This window comes from Myxocyprinus asiaticus, chromosome 15, assembly GCF_019703515.2.
Source record: "Myxocyprinus asiaticus isolate MX2 ecotype Aquarium Trade chromosome 15, UBuf_Myxa_2, whole genome shotgun sequence".
Classification (NCBI taxonomy): Eukaryota; Metazoa; Chordata; class Actinopteri; order Cypriniformes; family Catostomidae; genus Myxocyprinus; species Myxocyprinus asiaticus.
In genome coordinates, this window is record NC_059358.1 from 46871910 (window position 1) to 46894611 (window position 22702).

The window sequence follows — 22702 nt, forward strand, 5'->3', positions numbered from 1 at the left end:
TTTGTTTTAAAAGCAGCTGAGCTACTGTCAAGCTACTGAAAAATTTAGTTAAGTTAGTAGCGTCGCTACATGTAGTTAGCTACACCCCAACACTGCAGAACATGCAAAAGAAGTTAAACAGAAAAAAACCTATTCAGGCTAATTGAAAAAAAAAAAAATTACAAAACAGGGCATCTATAATGTGAATCGGGAGTTCTCAGTTTCATGTCTTTTGCATATGTTTTAGATATTTTTTCTTGGACTGTGCAGTTTACTTGGACTGTGCAACAAACAGGCTTTACAGAGAATGTATTTTGCTGTTTGACAGTGCTGATGAATGACTTTACAAAAGCCCCTAAAGTTATTTGTACACTTAAAGGAATATTCAGGGTTCAATACAAGTTAAGCTCAATCGACAGCACTTGTGGCATAATATTGACTACCACCAAAATTTATTTTGACTTGTCCCTCCTTTTCTTTTTTGTGATTAAAATTTTTTGTGATTGACATTTTTAGCGATGTTTCAAAGCAAAGAAAAACAAAACATATATACAATGAATCAACATTAAATCCCACTACTTCCCCTCCCCAATCAAGAACCCCACCCGACCCCAAACGAACATTCCAATGGTCTTACATATGTACATACATATACAGAGAATATAATAATTATAATAATAATAATAATATACACACACACACACGTACATATATATATATATATACATACATACATACATATACACATATAATAAACATACAACTCTAAACTATACCTCTCTCTCCACAGACCCACTCTGAGAGCCCCCCAAAAACCTCAAATATCTACCCCATCTCCCAATAAAAGAATCCCATATCCCCAGCCTTCTACACGTTACCTCTTCGAAGACTGCCACCCTTCCCATCTCCTTGCACCACTCCCGAATTGAGGGTGCTCCCACTGACTTCCAACCCCTTAAAACAATCTGTCTGCCTATTATCGCACTGGTGAGGACCCAATTGTTTATGTATTTGTCACCTACGTCGATGACCGCCCCATCACCCAAAACACAGAGTCTGGGGCAAAAGGAAATCAGAATGCCCAACACATCACACACAACACCCTGTACCTTCAACCAAAATTCCTGAATCTCAGCACACCACCAAAAAACATGGGCCATGTCTCCATCCTCTGACTTGCATCGCCAGCAGGTGGGTGTGTCTTTAAGACCAAGCCTATGCAATTTAGAGGGGGTCCAATAGAACCGTTGTAGATCTCTCGATGCAGTTTTTATGTTTATTAAATCCGAGCTCATTCTCCCTCCTCCAATTCCAGGTTTAAATCTTTCTCCCATAATCTCTTGAGAGTGGTTGAGACACCGTCCCCAAACTCTGAATTAATAAGGAGTAATACACTGATGCCTCATGGCCCTTTCCAAAAGCAGAAATCACCTCTCCCAGAGTATCTGCTGCTTTAGGGGGGGTGTATGCTATTCCCAAAAATAGTACAGAGCAAGTGGTGTAACTGAAGATACTTAAAAAACTGAGATCTGGGGATCCCAAAATATTGAACCATATTTTCAAAGGATCTCATCACACCACTCTCATAAAGATCACTGAGTGAATTAACCCCCCTCGCAATCCACTCTGGCCAACAAAAAGGGGACTTATTAATGCATTGTTTGGGGTTTAGCCATAGGCTCGAGGCAACATTTAGATAAATATCTGAATTAAACACTCTGGACACTTTTGTCCATACTGAGTGCAAATGTGAAATAACGGGGTGTGATTTAACTTCTCTATTTAGTTTGATGGAAAGGCTTTGCAATGGCAAAATAGGGGCAAGAAGTTCTTGTTCAATGCAGAACCAGGGAGGGGCTCTTTCAGGTGGAAGCAAACAATGAGCAAAATGTCTGAGACTGAATGCATAATAATAAAACAAAATCTTGGGTAGGTCTAGCCCACCTTTGTCAATCGGCTTATGTAACTTATTGAAATGTAATCTGGGGCTCTTACAACTCCAAATGAAAGACTTTGCTATGCTCTCAAATTGCTTAAAAAAGAGAGGGGGACATCTACAGGGAGAGACTGTAGCAAGTAGTTACATTTTTGAATACAGTTCATTTTAATAACATTAACCTTCCCAATTATCGATAAATGTAATGAAGCCCACCTGTCTACATCACTCGAAAACCTTTTTATTAAAGGGTCAAAATTAACTCAGACAAATAAATCAGACAAATTTGTTGGGAATAAAATGCCCAAATACTTAATGCCCTGTTTGGGCCACTGGAAGGCGCCTGGCTGGAAGGCCAGTACGCTGTCAAAGCCAAAGCTTCGGATTTAGACCAGTTGACTTTGTATCCTGAGAATTTGGAAAAGGAATGAATAATTCTGTGGAGGCAAGGCATAGATTTAGTAGGGTCAGAGACGAATAATAAAATATCATCTGCATAAAGCAGAAGCTTATGCACCATGCCTCCTGCTGTCACCCCTGGAAAATCATCCTCCTTTCTTATCGTGGCTGCTAATGGTTCCAGGGCAAGACAGAGCAATAATGGGGAAAGAGTGCAACCCTGCCGGGTGCCCCTATCCAGAGTAAAATATTCTGAAATGAACCCATTTGTTTGTACTGCTGCTGCAGGGTGTCTATAAAGTAACTTAATCCAATAAATGTACTCCCGAACCCATACATTTCCAAAATCTTAAAAAGATAATCCCATTCTACCATATCAAATGCCTTTTCGGTGTCAAGTGAGATGGCGGCGACCGGAGATTGATCATTCGCTACTGACCACATGATATTGATGTGACGCCTAATATTACCATAAGAGCTACGGCCTCGAATAAACCCCACCTGATCTATATGTATAAGTGATGTCATAACTTTACTTAATCGATTAGCCCAAATTTTGGACAAAAAAAAATCTAACTGGATCAGGGAAATTGGGCGGTAACTTTTACACTCTTATCTTTGTCCTTTTTAAGAATCAGACTGATCCGGGCTTGCGTCATGGTTGGAGAAAGCTTTCTGTTCTTTAATGATTCCATATAAACTTCTAACAAAAGTGGAGCCAGTTCTGTAGCATAAGATTTGAAAAACTCAGAGGAAAAGCCATCAGGCCCCGGAGCTTTGACTGTATGCAAGGCCTTAATTACCTCATCAGGTTCTTCCAAGGTTATCACAGAATCAAGAGATTTTTTTTGCTTAGTCGTCAGTTTAGGGAGATATAATGGTTCCACAAAGTTCCTAATATCTTCATCAGTAGACGGTGACTTGGAACTATAGAGATCAAAGTAGAATTCTTTAAAAGCATTATTAATATCAATGGCTGAGGTAAAAATTTCACCACCAGCAGATTTCACTGAGGGAATGATAGAAAGAGACTCTCTCTGCTTTATATATCTAGCCAAAAGCTTCCCTGCTTTTATGACTGTCTTGCCCTGAATAACCAAAACTCCACTTTCCGTGACAAAATAGTATTATATCTATATTTCAATCGGGTCAATTCTCTGAGGCCATCAGATGACATACAGCGCTTCAGCTCTGCCTCGGCCCTTTAAAATTTCCTTCCAACTCCACAAGTTCTTGTGCTTTGGATTTTTTGGTGAATGAGGCATACTGTATGATCTGACCCCTAAGAACCGCCTTAAGTGCATCCCAAGCCACGCCCACAGAGGATCCTGAGGACCAGTTGGTCTCCATATAAACACTGATTTCAGTCTTTAACATTTGTTGGAAATCAGGATTTTGCAAAAGGGACACGTTAAGGCACCAACTATATGATTTATTTTACTCTGTATATGGCAACACCTCTAAACTCACCAGGGCATGATCAGGATATTTCCAATTGAGCAATCAACAACAGATTAAATGAGGGATTTGGATATATATAAAAAAAAATCTATTCTAGAATAAATCTTATGGACTGATGAAAAAAATATATAGTCCCTACCAGATGGGTTCAAAAGTCTCCAAATATTCGTAAGACCAAGATTTTTACACATCCTGTGAAGCATCAATGTTGCTCTAGGGGGTTTACACGCTTTTGCTTCACTGTGATCAAGGACTGAGTCCATCAAAAGATTAAAGTCTCCTCCCACCTAATCAGCGTTAGGTGCATAAATATTAGCCAAAATCAACCTTTGCCCTTGAATTTCAGCTAAAACAATAATGACTCTCCCTAATTTATCTTTAGTCTGTTTGAGACATTTGAATTGTAGATGTTTATTAATCAATATAATGACTCCCTTGCTCTTACTTGAGCCAGCACTGAAAAAACATGTCCACCCCATATCTTCCTAAATTTTTCAGCTTCCTGCGGGGAGAGATGTGTTTCTTGAAGAAACACTATATCATATTTCTTACATTTTAGAAAAGTAAAAACCTTCCTTCTTTTTATGGGGTGCCCCAACCCATTTACATTCCATGTGGAGAGAGATAGTACACTCATATTAACATTTGACATTTTGATATAGTAGAAAAAATAAATTGTGTGTCAAAAACAAAATTATACAGACCACATTCCCCATCAGTCAAACAATCAAACCCGGACTCCCCCCAAACAATACAAACAGAAAAAATTAAAATGTGCGCATTAACCCCATGCACGAACGCGACAACCGGTGACAATCCCTCTAAACTCAAAAAGTCCATGAACGCCCACAAGCCCCCACGACAACTTTGCCATTGGACTGCTCAATTTTACCTCACAAATTTGTGAGGCAAAATTGCATAACAGAAAATACTTTGTAAAATAAACCCCAGCCAATAGGAAGAATGAACACAAAGAACATGTAGATTCATTCACAGTACTGTCTCAAAGGTGTGATCTTCCACAAAACAACTTCCAGCTGATATAAAACCGTTTAGATTTCTCGGACAGACAAACGAATATTCAGTGAGCCGGCTGTTATGAGTTCAGCGGATGATGTAATCATTCCAATGTCCCGTAAAAATACACAACAAAACAAACTCCAGTCAGCAGGAGGAATAAACATGGAGAACGAACAGATTAATCCACAGTTGTTCCAAAGGAATGTTATTCAATAGAACAAGCTCCAGCCACTAGGCGGAACCAATACAAAAAGAAACAAAACTGGTATCCCGGTTCCCCGGATGGTCAAGTCAATTCACTCGGAGGCCGCATAAAAGTATATACCATGACTTACACAATCCGTCTACTTTATAAACGACATCCTTTGTGTGAGCATGTAGATATTTTGCAGTCATCCGTAGTGTCCACTCTCAAACTTCAATGCAAAAGTAATCTTTCGTCAATGCAAAAGTTTCTTTAAGGAAAAGTGTTATTCACAAAACAAACTCCAGCCAAAATGATGCCCAGCTTCCTCAAAAGCCAGAGTAAGTACAGAAAGTCGACCCACTCACATGAGAAACACCCAATGGTTTACTCACCCATTAATTCAATAAAAGACATTGCCTGATTGGGACATGTAAATACTTTGCGACCGTCCTTCGTTTCTATTCTCAGTTTGGCCAGAAACATCAGTGATCTTTCGCTGATGTAAGAGTTTCTAACATTCCTTGAACCGATCACGTTTCTCTCTTGTCGAACTCGCAAAGTCCGGGAAGAAGAAAATATTATGGTTCTTCCAAGAAAGCTTCCCTTTGCTCCTCGCCTGGCGCAACACAAGATCTTTATCGGATGAGCTCAGAAATCCGGCCAGAATCGATCAGGGCCTACCTCCCTCAATAAATCTGTGAGCTGGGACTCTGTGAGCTTGCTCGATTTCCAGCTTGTGGCCTGTTATGTCGAGCAGACTCAGGAAAAGCTTGTCTAGGAATTTCACCATATCTCTGCCCTCCTTATGCTCAGAATTCCAACGTTATTCCTGCGGCTTCTATTCTCAAGATCTTAAAGCTTTTCAAGGAAATGTTCCAAATCAACTTTGGTCGCTGGGAGATTACCGGTTCATTCCCTCTCTGAAGATTCCAGACAATCAGTTCGTCTCTCAACATCAGTCACTCTTGTAACTAACTCAGAGAATTTTATTTCCATCGCCATAATCGATCGACGTATTACAGCGAGATCCTCCAAGTCAGCAAGAACCTTCGTCAACATCACCGACATGTTGGACAACTGACGCTGAATCACCTCTCCCACCACGCCATCCAAATCGAGTCCCCGGTCTGTAGGCCTGTCGGGGCTTTCATCCTGAACATGTAAGTGTCTTTTAATGTCTCCAGAGCCCGAGGATTTTGACTTCTTTGCCATGTTTTGCCTCGAAGAGCAAATGTGTAACTGGGTGTATCAAATTTCACCAGATTATAACATGAAAATAATAAAAAATTTAGCAAAGTGCACAGAGCTCGTCGCTCACACATCTGCTTCTTGCATGGCATCACGTGACAACCCTGTCCCTCCTTTTCTTTACATTTTTTTTACAGTGAGGCACTTACAATGAAAGTGAATGGGGGCAATTTTTTTAATGATAAAATACTCACTGGTTCAAAATTATAGACACAAGAGATAAAGAATATGCATGTAAACATGATTTTAGTGTGATAAAATACTAACCTGTTACTGAGCCAATTTTACAACTTTGTTACCATGATGATGTAATGTCAACAAACCCTAAAACCCTAAAATGACTAACAATTACAATTTAAACAACTTTACAGCTCAAATAATATACAAATTCTAACAGAAGAATGAATGCAAGTACTTTAATAAAATTATAAGCTTGACATTTGTTTAAACCCTCCAAAAATTGACCACATTCACTTTCATTGTTAGTGCCTCACTGTAACCTAAATTTGTGTTTTTTTAAAGAAAAAGAGGGATGGGAGGAGCCACATGATGCCATGCGAAGGGCAGATGTGTGAGAGACAGCTCTGCACACTTTGTTAATTTTTTTTATTATTTTTGTCGGGCTTTACTGGTTGTTTAGATCAGTGTTACTATCAGAAATAATAATTATTTCTGTAGTTATTAATTAATATTTAGATTAATCAATTGAATCTAACTCATTAAAACCTCACATGGGGCTCCAGTAAATGTAGCGTGCTATGTTTAGGAGCAAGTTTGGTTATTAGCAATAATTAAATCAATAGAATATTAATATGGATTAACATTGACGGGGCACCACCCTGAAATCAGCGACTAATAACCAAATAGTAAAACAGTCTCAATATTAGATTGTTTTCTTAGGAAAATCGACATCCGAAGAATATTGATTTTCGGGAAAAAAAACAATGAATGAAGGTTTGAATCCGAGCACTGACATCCCATCAGCATGACACAGGCGTATGCAAAACAAACCAAAACACTTCTCTTTGTAATATAAACAAAGTTTATTTATGCAGTAATATCAATTAATAATTAATACAATGCAATCAATAAACTTCCGACTTACAACTACAAACTAAACAGTGATATGATTAGATATGGAAATAAAATAATCCTATAACACATAAGGTGTTTGTGTGACAGTGTGAGTGTGGGTGTGTGGTTAGTACGAGAGAGAGAGAGAGAGAGAGAGAGTGACAGCCCTAAAGCCGATTTTGCGATAGTGGGAGAGAAAACAGCTGTCAGTTTATCACTCAGAAACGTGGTGGACGGCTCGTAAAAGACCCGCGTTATTTGACTCTTTAATGGATGAACTCAGTTGCTGTATCACCCGCGATGGCGAAATTTGACCACAATACAGCAAAACAAAATCGTGATAATTAATACCCTGAGTATTAATAATGAATAATGAGAATAATGAGCGGACATGGCGGTCCGTAAACTGTACAAGCAAAAACCTTGAAACACAAGAATAACACACTATAATATTCTATCTCTGCCCAGACGTAAACCTCTTACTTGAATCGCATGAGGACACAGGTAGAATGTGTTTTCCTCCGTCCTTTAACTCTGACCCATTTCCTTGAGGCTCAGGTGATGACGGGAGGCCGTTTCCTCGCTCTGTCAGCGGGCGGTACGGCTGTTGATTCTCGGCGGGCTGGCGGAGAACTCAGAAATGTCGACTTGATTGAAGATGGAAGAGAAATCCCCTTGAGCAAAATACCTAGACGCTTCACAGGATGTGTAAAAATCTTGGTCTTACAGATATTTGGAGACTTTTGAACCCATCTGGTAGAGACATTTTTTTCATCAGTCCATAAGATTTATTCTAGAATATATTTTTATGATATCCAAATCCCTCATTTCATCTGTTGTTGATTGCTCAATTAGAAACATTTTAGTCTCGGATCACGCCCTGGTAAGCTTAGAGGTGTTGCCACATATAGAGAAAAAGAAATCATATAGTTGGCGCCTTAATGTATCCCTTTTGCAAAATCCTGATTTCCAACAAATGTTAAAGACTGAAATCAATATTTATATGGAGACCAACTGGTCCTCTGTGTCCTCTGTGGGCGTGGCTTGGGAGGCACTTAAGGTGGTTCTTAGGGGTCGGATCATACAGTATGCCTCATTCATCAAAAAATCCAAAGCACGAGAACTCGTGGAGTTGGAAGGGAATATTAAAAGTGCAGAGGCAGAGCTGAAGCACTGTATGTCATCTGATGGCCTCAGAGAATTGACCCGATTGAAATATAGATATAATACTATTTTGTCGCAGAAAGTGGAGTTTTCGTTATTCAGGGCAAGACAGTCATAAAAGCAGGGAAGCTTTTGGCTAGATATATAAAGCAGAGAGAGTCTCTTTCTATCATTCCCTCAGTGAAATCTGCTGGTGGTGAAATTATGATATTAATAATGTCTTTAAAGAGTTCTATCTTGATCTTTATAGTTCCACGTCTTCGTCTACTGATGAAGATATTAGAAACTTTGTGGAACCAATAGATCTTCCTAAACTGAAGACTGAGCAAAAAAAAAGCACTCTTGATTCTGAGACAACCTTGGAGGAGCTTGACGAGGGAAAAAAGTCCCTACCTACTGGCAAGGCTCTGGGGCCAGATGGTTTTGCCACAGAATTTTTTAGATCCTATGCTACAGAACTGGCTCCAATTTTGTTAGAAGTTTATACTGAATCATTAAAGAATGGAAAGCTTCCTCCAACCATGACACAAGCCTGGATCAATCTGATTCTTAAAAAGGACAAAGATCCAAGTGAGTGTAAATGTTACCATCCAATCTCCCTGATCCAACTAGATGTAAAAATGTTATCAAAAATGTTGTCTAACTGATTAAGTAAAGTTATGACATCTCTTATACATATAGATCAGATGGGGTTTATTTGGGGCCGTAACTCTTCTGATAACATCAGGCGTCTCATCAATATCATGTGGTCAGTAGCGAATGATCAGTCTCCGGTCGCTGCCATCTCACTTGATGCCGAAAAGGCGTTTGATATGGTAGAATGGGATTATCTTTTTTTACATTTATTGGTTGGATTAAGTTACTTTATAGACACCCTGTAGCAGTGGTACAAACAAATGTATTAATTTCAGATTATTTTACTCTGGAAAGGGGCACTCGGCAGGGTTGCCTCTTTCCTCATTATTGTTCTGTCTTGCCCTGGAACCATTGGCAGCCACGATAAGAAAGGAGGATGATTTTCCAGGGGTGCTTTACGCAGATTATATTTTATTATTTGTCTCTGAACCTACTAGATCTATGCCTTGCCTCCACAGAATTATTAATTCCTTTTCCAAGTTCTCAGGATACAAAGTCAATTGGTCTAAATCAGAAGCTTTGGCTCTGACAGCGTACTGTCCAGTAACGGCTTTCCAGCCGGGTGCCTTCCAGTGGCCCAAACAGGGCATTAAGTATTTGGGGATTTTATTCCCAGAACATTTGTCTGATTTAGTTAGTGTTAATTTTGATCCTTTAATAAAAAGGTTTTCGAGCGATGTGGGCAGGTGAGCTTCATTACATTTATCGATGATTGGGAAGGTTAATGTTATTAAAATGAATTGTATTCCAAAATTTAACTACCTGCTACAATATCTCCCTGTAGATGTCCCCCTCTCTTATTTTAAGCAATTTGATAGCATAGCGAAGTCCTTCATTTGGAATGGTAAACATCCCAGATTGCATTTTACTAATTTACATAGGCCGATTGACAAAGGTGGGCTAGACCTACCCAAGATTTTGTTTTATTACTATACGTTCAGTCTCAGACATTTGGTTCATTTGTCACTTCCACCTGAGAGAGCCCCTCCCTGGTTTGTTATTGAACTGGCAGTTCTTGCCTCTATTTCGCCATTACAAAGCATCTCTATCAAACTAATCGGAAAAGATAAGTTACACCCTGTTATTTCGCATTTACACTCAGTATGGACTAAAGTGTCCAGATTGTTTAAATTGGACACTTATTTAAATGTTGCCCCAAGCATATGGCAGAACCCAAGATTGTGGATTAGCAAGTCCCCTTTCTGCTGGCCAGAGTGGATTGTGAGGGGGGTTGCTACACTCGGTGACCTATATGAAAGTGGAGTGTTGAGATCGTTTGAAAACTTGGTCCAACATTTTGGGATCCCCAGACCTCAGTTTTATAGGTATTTACAACTGCGCCACCTGCTTTGTACTATTTTTGGGAGTAGCACACACCCCCCTAAGGAAACAGATGCTTTGGGAGAGGTTTTTGTGGCTTTTGGAAAAGGTCATGAGGCATCAGTGTATTACTACCTGTTAATTCAGAGTCTGGGGGACGGAGCCTTAACTTCTCTCAAGAGAGTGTGGGAGAAAGATTTCAACTTGGCATTGGAGGAAGGAGTGTGGTTGAAGATTCGTAAAAACGTTAAGTCTGCATCTAGAGATGCAAGGTTGCGTCTTATACAATTCAAAATTTTGCATAGATTTTATTGGACCCCCTCTAGACTGTATAGGCTTGGTCTTAAAGACACACCCACCTGCTGGGTATGCCAATTTGAGGATGGAGACATGGCCCATGTTTGTTGGTGGTGTGTCGAGATCCAGAAATTCTGGTCGAAGGTTCAGAATTTTGTGTGCAACGTGGTTGGCACTCGGGTTTCGTTTTGCCCCAGACTTTGTGTTCTGGGCGATGGGGCGGTCAACGATGTGGGGGATGGCCATATAGAAAACTGGATTCTGACCTGTGTGATGATCGCCAGGCAGGTTATTTTGAGGGGTTGGAGGTCAGCTGGTGCGCCCCCCTATCCGGAGTGGTGCACGGATGTGGGGAGGGTGGCAGCTTATGAGGAAGTGTCATCAGGAAGACAGGGTGGCTTGGATATGTTTATATGGAAATGGGGCAGGTATTTGGAGTTTTTGGAGGGCTCTTGGGTGGGGTGTGGAGAGAGTAGTGTAATATAGTTAGTATGATTATTATGTGTGTGTATGTATGTATGTTTGTGTATATATATATGTATATATATATATATATATATATATATATATATATAAGTGTTGATGGTTCATGGCATGGTCTATAGACTCCATAAAGTTCAATGTTCTCTGTTGAAGATAATTTCCATTCACCAACCTGTTTGTCATGTTTGTCTATGTGTTTAGATTAGCATTAAAATCTTGTTTGTGTTCAAAGATAATTTGACTGTGGAATATTTTGATAAATAATCTCATCACTTGATTTTTTTAGAAGATCTGCGCTCTGACACTCGAACCATATCTAAACATATTTGTGATATTATTTTCAATAGCCATGAGAATAGTTTTACTCTAAAGAGTTCACATCTGCATCATATCTACTCAGCCTGGCCGAATGATTAGATGTTTACCACAATTCTTTCAATAAGTGAATTAATCATAATTCCTTACATATTCCTTACATATTAATTGTGATCGGATACAACAAGCCTGTTGTATTACATTTTAAATGGTGGAGAAACTTAATTCAGATTTCTAATCTGATTATTTGTCATTTATCCTTTTTATAATGGTGGCCGAATGCGGCTAGTTCCATTATACAATTTCCACGTATTATTGTTGGAGATATGCAAAGTCGCTAATTTTCCTACATAATGGCGTAGACATGTGAACAGTTTAATTTAATTCCTAACACACATACATTTCCTTACATTTTATTGGTGAAGGTACGTGGGCACTTTAATCCATACCATGTACATTTATACTACCATAATTTCCCTACACAATACTAATGTTTAATTTAGGAAGAGTTCAGAAATCAATATTTGGTGGAATAACCCTGATTTTCAATCACATCTTTCATAAACTCTTGACATGCTCTCTTTATGACTTTATGCCACTCCTGGCATAGTCACAGATCCTCCACCAAATTTCACACAGTGGCTTGTAGGCAATCCAGGTCTCTGTCTAACCATTAGACGTCCAGGTGGAGGATCGGTGATGATCTGGGGGTGCTTCAGCAAGGCTGGAATCAGGCAGATTCATATTTGTGAAGGATGCATGAATCAAGCCACGTACAAGGTTATCCTGGAAGAAAACTTGCTTCCTTCTGCTCTGACAATGTTATCCAACTCTGAGGATTGGTTTTTACAGCAGGACAATGCTCTACACCACACAGCCAGGTCAATCAAGGTGCGGATGGAGGACCACTGGATCAAGACCCTGTCAAGGCCAGCACAATTTCCAGACCTGAACCCCACTGAAAACCTCTGGAATGTGATCAAGAGGAGGATGGATGGCCACAAGCCATCAAACAAAGACGAGCTGCTTTAATTTTTGTGCCAGAAGTGGCATAAATTGACCCAAGAGCAATGTGAAAGACTGGTAGAGAGAATGCCAGGAAAGCTGTGATTGAAAATCAGGTTTATTCCACCAAATACTGATTTGTTGAAGTTAAAACATAAGTATTGTGTTGTTTAAAAATTAATATGCATTATTCGAGGACTGAAAACACTGCATCTTTTTTTTATTTTATTTTTTTATTTTTATTTTGACCAGTTGTCATTTTCTGCAAATAAATGCTCTAAATGACAATATTTATATTTGGAATTTGGGAGAAATGTTGTCAGTACTTTATACAATAAAACAAAAAAAATGTAAATTTTACTCAAACACAAGAACACAAGAACTTTTCAGTGTGCCTGATATCAACATGCAATGACACAGATGAGAAGCACACACATCTGAAGCTCAGTTAATACAGGTACTCCACTAAAATAATGGAGAATTCTGCTCTAAACATCTTGTCTGTGCTAAGGTTAAAGTTTGTCTTAGTAAACAAAGTTAAGTTTTGTCTAAGTAAAATAGGTTAAGGGTGCAATATGTAACAATTTTCATGTAATATTCGTTTTTTTTTTTTTTCTTTGCCAATGTGTGCACGGCTTGTAACACAACTTAAAAATGAGCCCTTTCCGGACTTCCTGGGTTGCCTATAAAGCCTGTAGACTGATTTTTCACATGAAGGGAGCTGGTCGCTTTTGCCGGTAATATCCAAAGAATGTGACGTTTATGCGTGCTCCCGAGAGCCTTGCTTCAGTGCTTCTCTTCTGCTATTGAACAGCGACAACAGTCTGCAACACTAGGTAACATTTTCTTAGAGATGGAATCCAGAAAACGGCCAGCTTTCAGCACAACACCGACTCCTACACAAATTCTGAGTAAGCCACAAAAAAAAAAAAAAATGTATCTACTTAATCCCGTCTGACTAAGCGGGAGCGTGATCATGGTCGAGTGAAAACAAGAGTGAACATCGGCAAGGCATTTGATTCCTGGAGGGATCAAAACCGAACCTGAACTAGCATTCTTCTTATTGGACAGGTAAGCTTACATAACTGCAAAGCAAGTGAAATATAGTGCCATAAGGATCGATCTGTGTAATTTTAGCTAACTTGATCTTGCCTGCTAATGCTGACGAATTGCAAGCTACCTTGATTCGTAACTTTCAAATAATTTCAACGATCTTCTCTTTATATTAAAAGTCAGGTATGCTGATTCACAGTAACTGACATAATGTTAATCTGTAATTATTCAGCAAGTTAAACTACAATAACACATGAAATGAATGCTAGACAATGTTCAAGATAATGCAAAAAGACCCATTCATTAGTGTAATGTAACTTGGTTATACAGAAAATATATATTCTATTATTGTAAAACAATAGCGCATCGATATTTCAAAATTAAAGTTGTGATGGAATCACATCAATACTGAATTGTGTCAACATATTTATAATGTACAGGCTATTTTATAAACAGCTACTGTCATCATCCACCAAATTTAGCTAACATCTATTGATAAAGCTGGCTAGCTAGCTAACGCCAACATAGGCTATCGTATAAATGCATTCAGTGTATCATGCATAGAAAAGTGATTACTTCAAACTACAGTCTCGCGTAGTCAGACCTATATCCACACTTTGTTTTAGCCCTGCTCCAGCACTGGATAGTCAAATATAATATATAGTGTCAAAGTTTATAGTAAAACAATCATAACTGTGTAATTTTAATTATGCTACCTCATCTGTCACCATGATCCCGGTAATGCCATAATCCCATGATGCTCGCTCGTGTCCCTATGGAGTGTGTGCACAAGCCTGAGCAACAGGTAGCTGGCTGCAGTCAACTTAACAGCCACAGGTGTCATTAATAACAAGGGTTTCTGAATCTTACATACTGCACCTTTAATTTGGAAGATACTGTGCACCATTTTTTCACTTTCTTTGGATGGGTTTCCATATAACGTTGCAACTAATGCTTTTTAAATCATCTTAATTTGTTCTGCAGAACACAAACCAAGATATTTTGATGGAGATATGGTGTAAATTATGTTGATTACAATGCAAGTCAATGGCTATGTTAACATGCACTAATATGTGTTAGTCCGTATAAATTTAATCCGATTGCAGATTCCGAATGTACTGTTTACATGTCCCCTAAAATTTGCAATCCGATACAAGTATTTATTTACATGTGCAATACATGTATTCTGAACAAAACTTCTACACTTGCGAAGATCGTTAGTCGTTGCATTCTGAAGAAGCAAAGAAAGGCTGAAAAAGTGAGAATGGCACGAAAAACCATAACAGACTTTTTTCTTTGTTCAGATATCTAAAAAATATGCCAGAAAAGCTTTCTTCTTATGTTAGTCATTCTTCTCGACAAACAAAGTATTAGAAGCAGCGTCTAATACCCTGTCTGACTTAGCCATGTATTTGCCTCATGCCCATTCCTCCTCCAATCTAACTGCAGGCATCTCTGGATGCGAGTACAAAGTAAAGACAGGTGGGTGAGAATTGTCCTTAAAGGAGTTTACAGATGTCAATCATTCAAGGAAAAAAAGGTACTGTAGGCTATTTAAAACAGCAAGAGAACGGATGCTTGCAGTGTTTAATAACTGTCAGAAGAAGAGTTGTACTCTTGTACAATATAAATAGACTACATCTAAAACCTAGACATGATTATTAATAGGCTATCGATTTTTTTTTCAAAGCCTATAACCATGTGTAATTTACATCAGTTTTGAGGAGGATGTTTAGGCCATTTACTGTGTTCACTTTGCATCATCTCTTATAAAACATTCTAACATTTACTTTCCTAATTTCAGTAGTTCGCAAGTTAATGCACTATAATCCTGTAATGAGGATCGTGTAAACGTGTTTTGCTCGCTGTCCCTGGCGGAGGGCTCGAGGCTCGAGACTTGACCCGAGCTCGAATATCCACCAAACCCACCCATACAACCCTCCAAACTTCAGATGAAAGTGCTGGTGTTTTTTAAATATAATTAGAGTAACCCAATCTCAAATCATGGCATAATAAATGAAGTATTTGTGGTTTTAAGGCAAGGTCTATAGACTCGATAAAGTTCATTTTCCTGTTACAGATTATTTCCATACATTCTCTGTCAAAACTCATTCATTAACCTGTTCATGTTTGTCTGATGTGTGTTAGTTTAGTTAATATAGTTGATTTGTATTCAAAGAGAAGTTGACTGTGGTATATTTTGATAAATAAAATCATCACTTGAATTTTAAAATCTATGCTACATGCTCAAACAATATTTGTGATATTTTCAATGGCCATGAGAATAGTATTACTCTAAGGGTTAACAGATACATCATATTAACTCCACGCTGGCCTCAGGTTAATCAGATGTCAACTTTATTTTTTCAATATTCCCAGAATTAAGCATTATTCTCTTCTTGAGCTAAATTCTTTGGATATAAATTATTAGCTGATACAATGAGCCTGTTGTATTACATATTTAATGGTTGAGAATTTTAATCAAATTTCCAATGTGCTCAATTGTCATTTAACCTGCATATATTTCCCTACATTATTTTGGTGGTCGAATGTGGTCAAGATTCTTAAACTAATTATTTACATATAAAATCCTACATATTATTGGTGAAGATACACAGCTAGTTTAATTTAAATTGTGAGCACATTGCAAATCACTTAGTCTTTGTGCTGTAATTTATATTTTCCTTACATAATTATGAAGCTATTACATGTATTCAGCTGTGTACTAGTGAGCCAATTTAAACTTAAAGGTGCACTGTCATGAACTGTCCTTTGTTTTCCCCTTAGTCATGGACTTCATTTCCCAGGATGCACTTTTGTTGATTACCCACACCTGCCCTCCATCATCATCCTTTGTGTATAAATACCTTCTGGTTTCCTTCCCTCATTATCGGTTCTTGTTAATTTGTCTGTTAGTTTGTCAACATGTTAATTTGAATGTTACAGACTTATTTAACCAGCAAACTGCTGTTACGTTTGATTTTCCCTTTTTCACAAATGTTATATTTCCATCTTTATGTCTTCATCTTCTAATAAAATTAGTCTGTGTTTGGATCCACACTTTCCCATCTCGTCTCTCCTTTCAATGTTACAGAAGAACCGACCCAAAGAAACAGATCCAGCAGTACAACTCGAGCATCTCACCCAAGGGTCTTCTTCTGTGGAGGATTACTGCCTTAAATCCTGGAGCTTGGCCTTTCAAGTGAGCTGAGAAGAGAGAATCCTCAGGACCATGTTCTGGTTAGGGTTGAATGAACCGGTGAGAGAGATGGTCCCATTGGACTGTAACGGTCTGCCCCTTGGTGAATACATCGTAATACAGCCTTCCACGGCTCCTTGCTCCAAGCTGTCCATGGCTCCTTGCTCCAAGCAGTCCACGGCTCCTTGCTCCAAGCCTTCCACGGCCTTACCCTCCAGGCCTTCCATGCCCACGTCTGCCACGGCCAACGAGCCAACGCCCATACCTGCCATGATCAACGAGCCAAAACCCACACCTGCCACGGCCAACAAGCTAGTTCTTGAAGCCTCGCCCATCCCAGATCCAGCGTTGCAAGCCTCTTCATTCCTGGGGGCCCCGGACCCCGGGGGTGTGTACAGGAATGGGTGGGGCTGTCCATGAACAGATTATTTGTCCACTTACCAAGTATATTATGCCACTTCATCCCTGAGGGGCCCCGGACCCTGGGGGTGAGTACAGGAGTCGGCAGGGCTGTCCATGAACAGATTATTTGTCCACTTACCAAGTATATTATGCCACTTCTTCCCTGAGGGGCCCCGGACCCTGGGGGTGAGTACAGGAGTCGGCAGGGCTGTCCATGAACAGATTATTTGTCCACTTACCAAGTATGTTATGTCACTTCATCCCTGAGGAGCCTTGGACCCCGGGGGCGTGTACAGGAGTGGGCGGGGCTGTCCATAAAAAGAGTATTTGTCCACTTACCAAGTATTTTACTTCACTTCATCCCTGGGGGCCCAGATCCCTGGGGTGTGTCCGGGAGGGGGTGGGGCTGTCCATAAACTATTTGTCCACTTACCAAGTATATTATGCCATTTCATCCCTGATGGGCCCTGGACCCCGGGGGTGTGTACAGGAGTGGGTGGGGTTGTCCATATATAGAGTATTTGTCCACTTGCCAAGTATATTATGCCACTTCATCCCTGATGGGCCCTGGACCCCGGGGGTGTGTACAGGAGTGGTTGGGGTTGTCCATATATAGAGTATTTGTCCACTTGCCAAGTATATTATGCCACTTCATCCCTGAGGGGCCCCGGACCCTGAAATGAAAAATATACATAACATTTCATTCGAAATTATGTATAACATGCATAAAACAGGACTGTCCACAAAGAATGTATTTGGAGTCAACTGAATACATTGCAGCTGGGACCTTCTGTATGACTTGATGTCCTGAGGACTTGATGTCCACCAACAATGTCTTTAACACCAGTTAAATACATTGTAAGTGAGATGGTCCCTTGTGCAATGTACATAATGGGTTCTGAATACCTGGTTCATGGACATCAATTTTTTTAAGGTCCATGATCAAAATATTGATTAAAAAATATAAAGGTGACTATATGACTCCCCCTGAACAGTATAGGCCTTTTAAAACTTCAATTGCTTACTGTCCATGAACCATATATATAATATTTTTGAATGGTACACATTGCAGGTGGGATCTCCATATCTCAGAGTTGGGACCACTTAGAAATTTTAAACCTGCACTCCTGTGCTTGCCCTCAGCTCCCCTTTCAATGGTGCAAACTTGAAGTAGTTCAGAGAAAGTCAAAAATGTGATTTTTTTTTATTTTTTGGATGAAATTTTTGACATTCTCCGATCTTCTTGATATTCAAAATATGAACATGGGAGGTCAGGACAAGCACAGGAGTGCAGGTTTCAGCTCTCTAAGTGGTCCCAGTGTTGAGATATGGAGTTCCCACCTGCAAATATACAATATGAATATTGATGGTGTAAGCTTCATTGATAATAATGAAGATGTGACTGTCTCCCCACAAGAAGTCTATGATGCAGTTATGATGCTAAAAGATAATAAGGCATGTGGTATGGATAAGATATCTGCTGAACATTTAAAATTTACGAGTAGAAAACTCTGTCCTCTGTTTGCCATTAGTTTTACTGGGTTTTTTGTTCATGGTATTTTACCTGATTCTGTTTTATCTGTTATGTTAGTGCCTATTATTAAAGACAAAGCTTACAAAATAAATATATCTCTGGCCAGTATTTTATCCAAGGTCATGGAGAGGATGTTACTGAATAAGTTGGAACAGTTTGTCCTGACCTTTGACAACCAGTTTGGTTTTAAACCTAAACATGGCACAGATATGTGTATTTTTGCTTTAAAGTAGATTTTAGATTTGTATAACAGGCATAATTCCACAATTTTTATGTGTTTTATTGATGCCTCTAAAGCCTTTGATCATTTAAATCATGAAACATTATTTTACAAGTTACACAACAGAGGAATTCACAAATTTCTAGTGAGAATTCTGGCATTTTGGTATGCTCATCAGTCAATGCATGTAAAATGGGGTAACTCTGTGTCTGCCCCATTCAGCGTATGCAATGGAGTTAGACAGGGAAGCATTTTGTCTCCCTTTCTCTTTAATGTGTATATGGACGATTTATCGAAGTTGCTAAATGGCTGTGGAACAGGTTGTATGGTTGGTAACACTATCATCAACCACTTGATGTACGCGGATGATTTGGTGATTTTTTTTGTCCATATAGTGCTGGCCTTCAACAGTTACTGAGGGTTTGCTCTCAATATGGCTCAGACTTTGACATTAAATACAATGCAAAAAGAGTAATATTATGATTGTTAGGAGTAGGGAGGACAGGAAACTCTCATTTCCTGACTTCTCTCTGTCTGGTATTGTCCTTAAAGTATGTGATGAGGGTAAATACTTAGGACATTATATAACTGATGGCCTGTCTGATGATAGGGATATTTACAGACAGTGTTGTATGATGTATGCACAAGCTAATATGTTGATTCGCAAATTTAGTATGTGCTCAGGATCTGTGAAGACTACACTTTTTAGAGCATGTTGTACCCCTATGTATACTGCCCATTTGTGGCAGCGATACAGAAAGAGCAGCATGCAGAAACTCAATGTAGCATATAATGATGGAATGAGGCTGCTGCTTAAGGTGCTACAATGGAGCAGTGCAAGCCAAATGTTTGTCGGCATTGGCGTGCCCACCTGCTCTGCTCTGCTGCGCAATATCACGTACAGATGTATGTGTAGGTTATCAGACTCTGCACACAGTATAATTTCAACAATGTCTAACCCGACACTAAGTTCAGTAAGGTTCTTCTCCAGTATGTGGAACCATTGGCATTTTAGTCTATATGTAAATAGGTGATATTATGGACTATGTCTGTTTTTTCTTTTTCTTTTTCTTTTTCTTTTATTTGTCTGTTTTATTGTTTGTGTATTGGACCATGTGTGTCCTTATTAAAGCTTTAATAATGAAATAATAAATACAAAAATAAACATGGTTCGTGGACAGCTGATTTTTGAGGATTTGAAAGGTGCACGTTGTTCAGAGGGAGTGGCCATTACATTGCAGCTGGGACTTCCTGTGTTTTTGCTAAGTCATACAGGAAGATCCGAGCTGCAATGTATATAATGGCCGCCAAATATTAGGTTTATAGACATTCCATTTAAATGTATTTAATTAATATTTGTAATAAATATTATTGATTAAACCACCTGTTTAGCACTCAGGGCATACAAATAAACATATATACATGAGTTTTAAGTCATAACAATGTCCAATTTGCATAAAAAATGAGTGTCCACAGACCATGTATTTGGCAGCCATTACTGTACATACATTGCAGCTGGGACTTCCTGCATGACAGAGTGAAAATACCCTTAAATGTGGTGCAAACACCTAGGGGCTTTTAATGCTTATTAATTGAGCCCTTGTGAATAACATATTGAAATTTTATTTCAGTCAGTGCTGGGCAAGTACATGAAAAAAAAATCAGGAAAAAATATTCTAGAAAAATAAGTCGGCCAGTTTAGCACTTAACTAACTCATTCAGACTTCAGACTTTGCACACTGTCTAGTGGTCCCCTGAGAAGATATAGATTTAAAATTGGAGTCATTTGGAGGGTTTGGAGTGGTGTCCATAAGCAGAGTATAGAAACGAATGGAATACATTGTACGTGGACGAAGGCCCGGCATCAAGACCATAGATCCGACAGACCCCAAATTTCACACGGTGACACGTTGAGTGCCCCTCAACAACATACTATGGGGACTAAGGCCTAGGATGCATGCAAATATTTTTCATTATTTTCAATATATCTCCCTGCCTGCCATAGGAATCAATGAGACAGCCTGCCCTGTAGGCATGTGCAGCAGTACATTCATCAGAGGCTTTAATACTTAGCAAGCATCCAAGGCCTCCAAATTCTAGGACGTGATTTGGGGGCCACTGACGGACAAGATATAGAATTCCAAGGTCCTGTGACCTTTTGACCCCTCTTTTCTAGACATCCCACTTGCCATGTAAGCCAGTGTAATTTTCATACTGGGTTTTTGGACACCGTCCCTAAAGGGACAAATTTATTGTCAAAAGAGGTCAAAGGGTCGCAGAACTCTGGACACTGCCTGAGGACACATATGTCGATTTCGGGACATTTGGAGCTTTCTGCGCACTGTCCACCAAACTAGTATAAAAAATTAATGGAATACATTGCAGTTGGTATTTTTCTAGAAAGGTCCCATGGGCCCCAATTTCACACGGTGGTAGCCTGATGTCCCCCAAACAATATATTAAGAGGACAAGGTTCTAGAAAAAATAAAAAGATTTTTGGCCATTTATGTAAGAATCTCTCACAGAGCCCTCTTCAACTTATGCCCAGACAGAGCCTTTTGAATGAGTCAGCAAGGCTCAGGGTTGGAAAATTCACCTTGGAAGCTTCTAAAGCCCCCAAATTCGGGGTCTCGATCGGGGGCCCCAAGACTACAAGGATCTAGAATTTCTAGGTCCTGCGACCTTTTGACCCCTCTTTCCTAGACATCCCACTTGCCATGTAAACCAATGTAATTTTCATACTGGGTTTTTGGATGCCAACCATATAGGGGCAAATTTTGTGTCAAAAGAGGTCAAAGGGTAGCAGAACTCTGGACACTGTCTGAGGACACCCCAACGAGATGCATATGTCGATTTTGGGACATTTGGAGCTTTCTGAGCTGGTTAGTTGGGCACTTCCTATGTGACTCAGCAAAATGATAGGAAATGCCTGTCTGAAATTTATTTACATGTCATATTATTCATAAAACACATTGAATAGTCCTCAGGGCATACAGTTTAACACATTCATCTGCCTTACAAGTAAAAAAGTGAATAATATGCTTAAAAACTGAGTGTCCATGGACCATGTATTTGGCGGCCATTACATTGCAGTTGGGATCTTCCTGCATGACAGAGTGAAAACACCCTTAAATGTGTTGCAAACAACTAGGGGCTTTGAATGCTCACTCACTGAGCTCCTGTGAACAACATATTGAAATTTGATTTCAGTTGGTGCTGGGCAAGTACTTGAAAAAAAAATCTGGAAAAATATTCTAGAAAAATAACTGTCAATTTAACTAACTCATTCAGACTTCAAACTTTGCACACTGTCTAGGGGTCCCCTGAGAAGATATCGATTTCAAATTGGAGTCATTTGGAGGTTTCGGAGTGGTGTCCATAAACAGAGTATAGAAATGAATGGTAGATATTGCACGTCGACTTAGGCCTGGCATCGTGTCCGTAGGTCCAACAGACCCCAAATTTCACATGGTGACACGTCACGTGCCCCTCAACAACATACTAAGGGAACTAAGGCCTGGGATGCATAAAGTATTTTTCATTATTTTCAATAGATCTCCCTGCCTGCCATAGGAATCAATGAGACAGCCTGTCCTGTAGGCCCATGTGTAGCAGTACATTCATCAGAGGCTTTAATACTTAGCAAGCATCCAGGGCCTCCAAATTCTAGGACGTGATTTGGGGGCCTCTGATGGTCGAGGATCTCAATTTTCAAGGTCCTACGACATTTTGACCTCTCTTTTCTAGATGTCCCACTTGCCATGTTAACC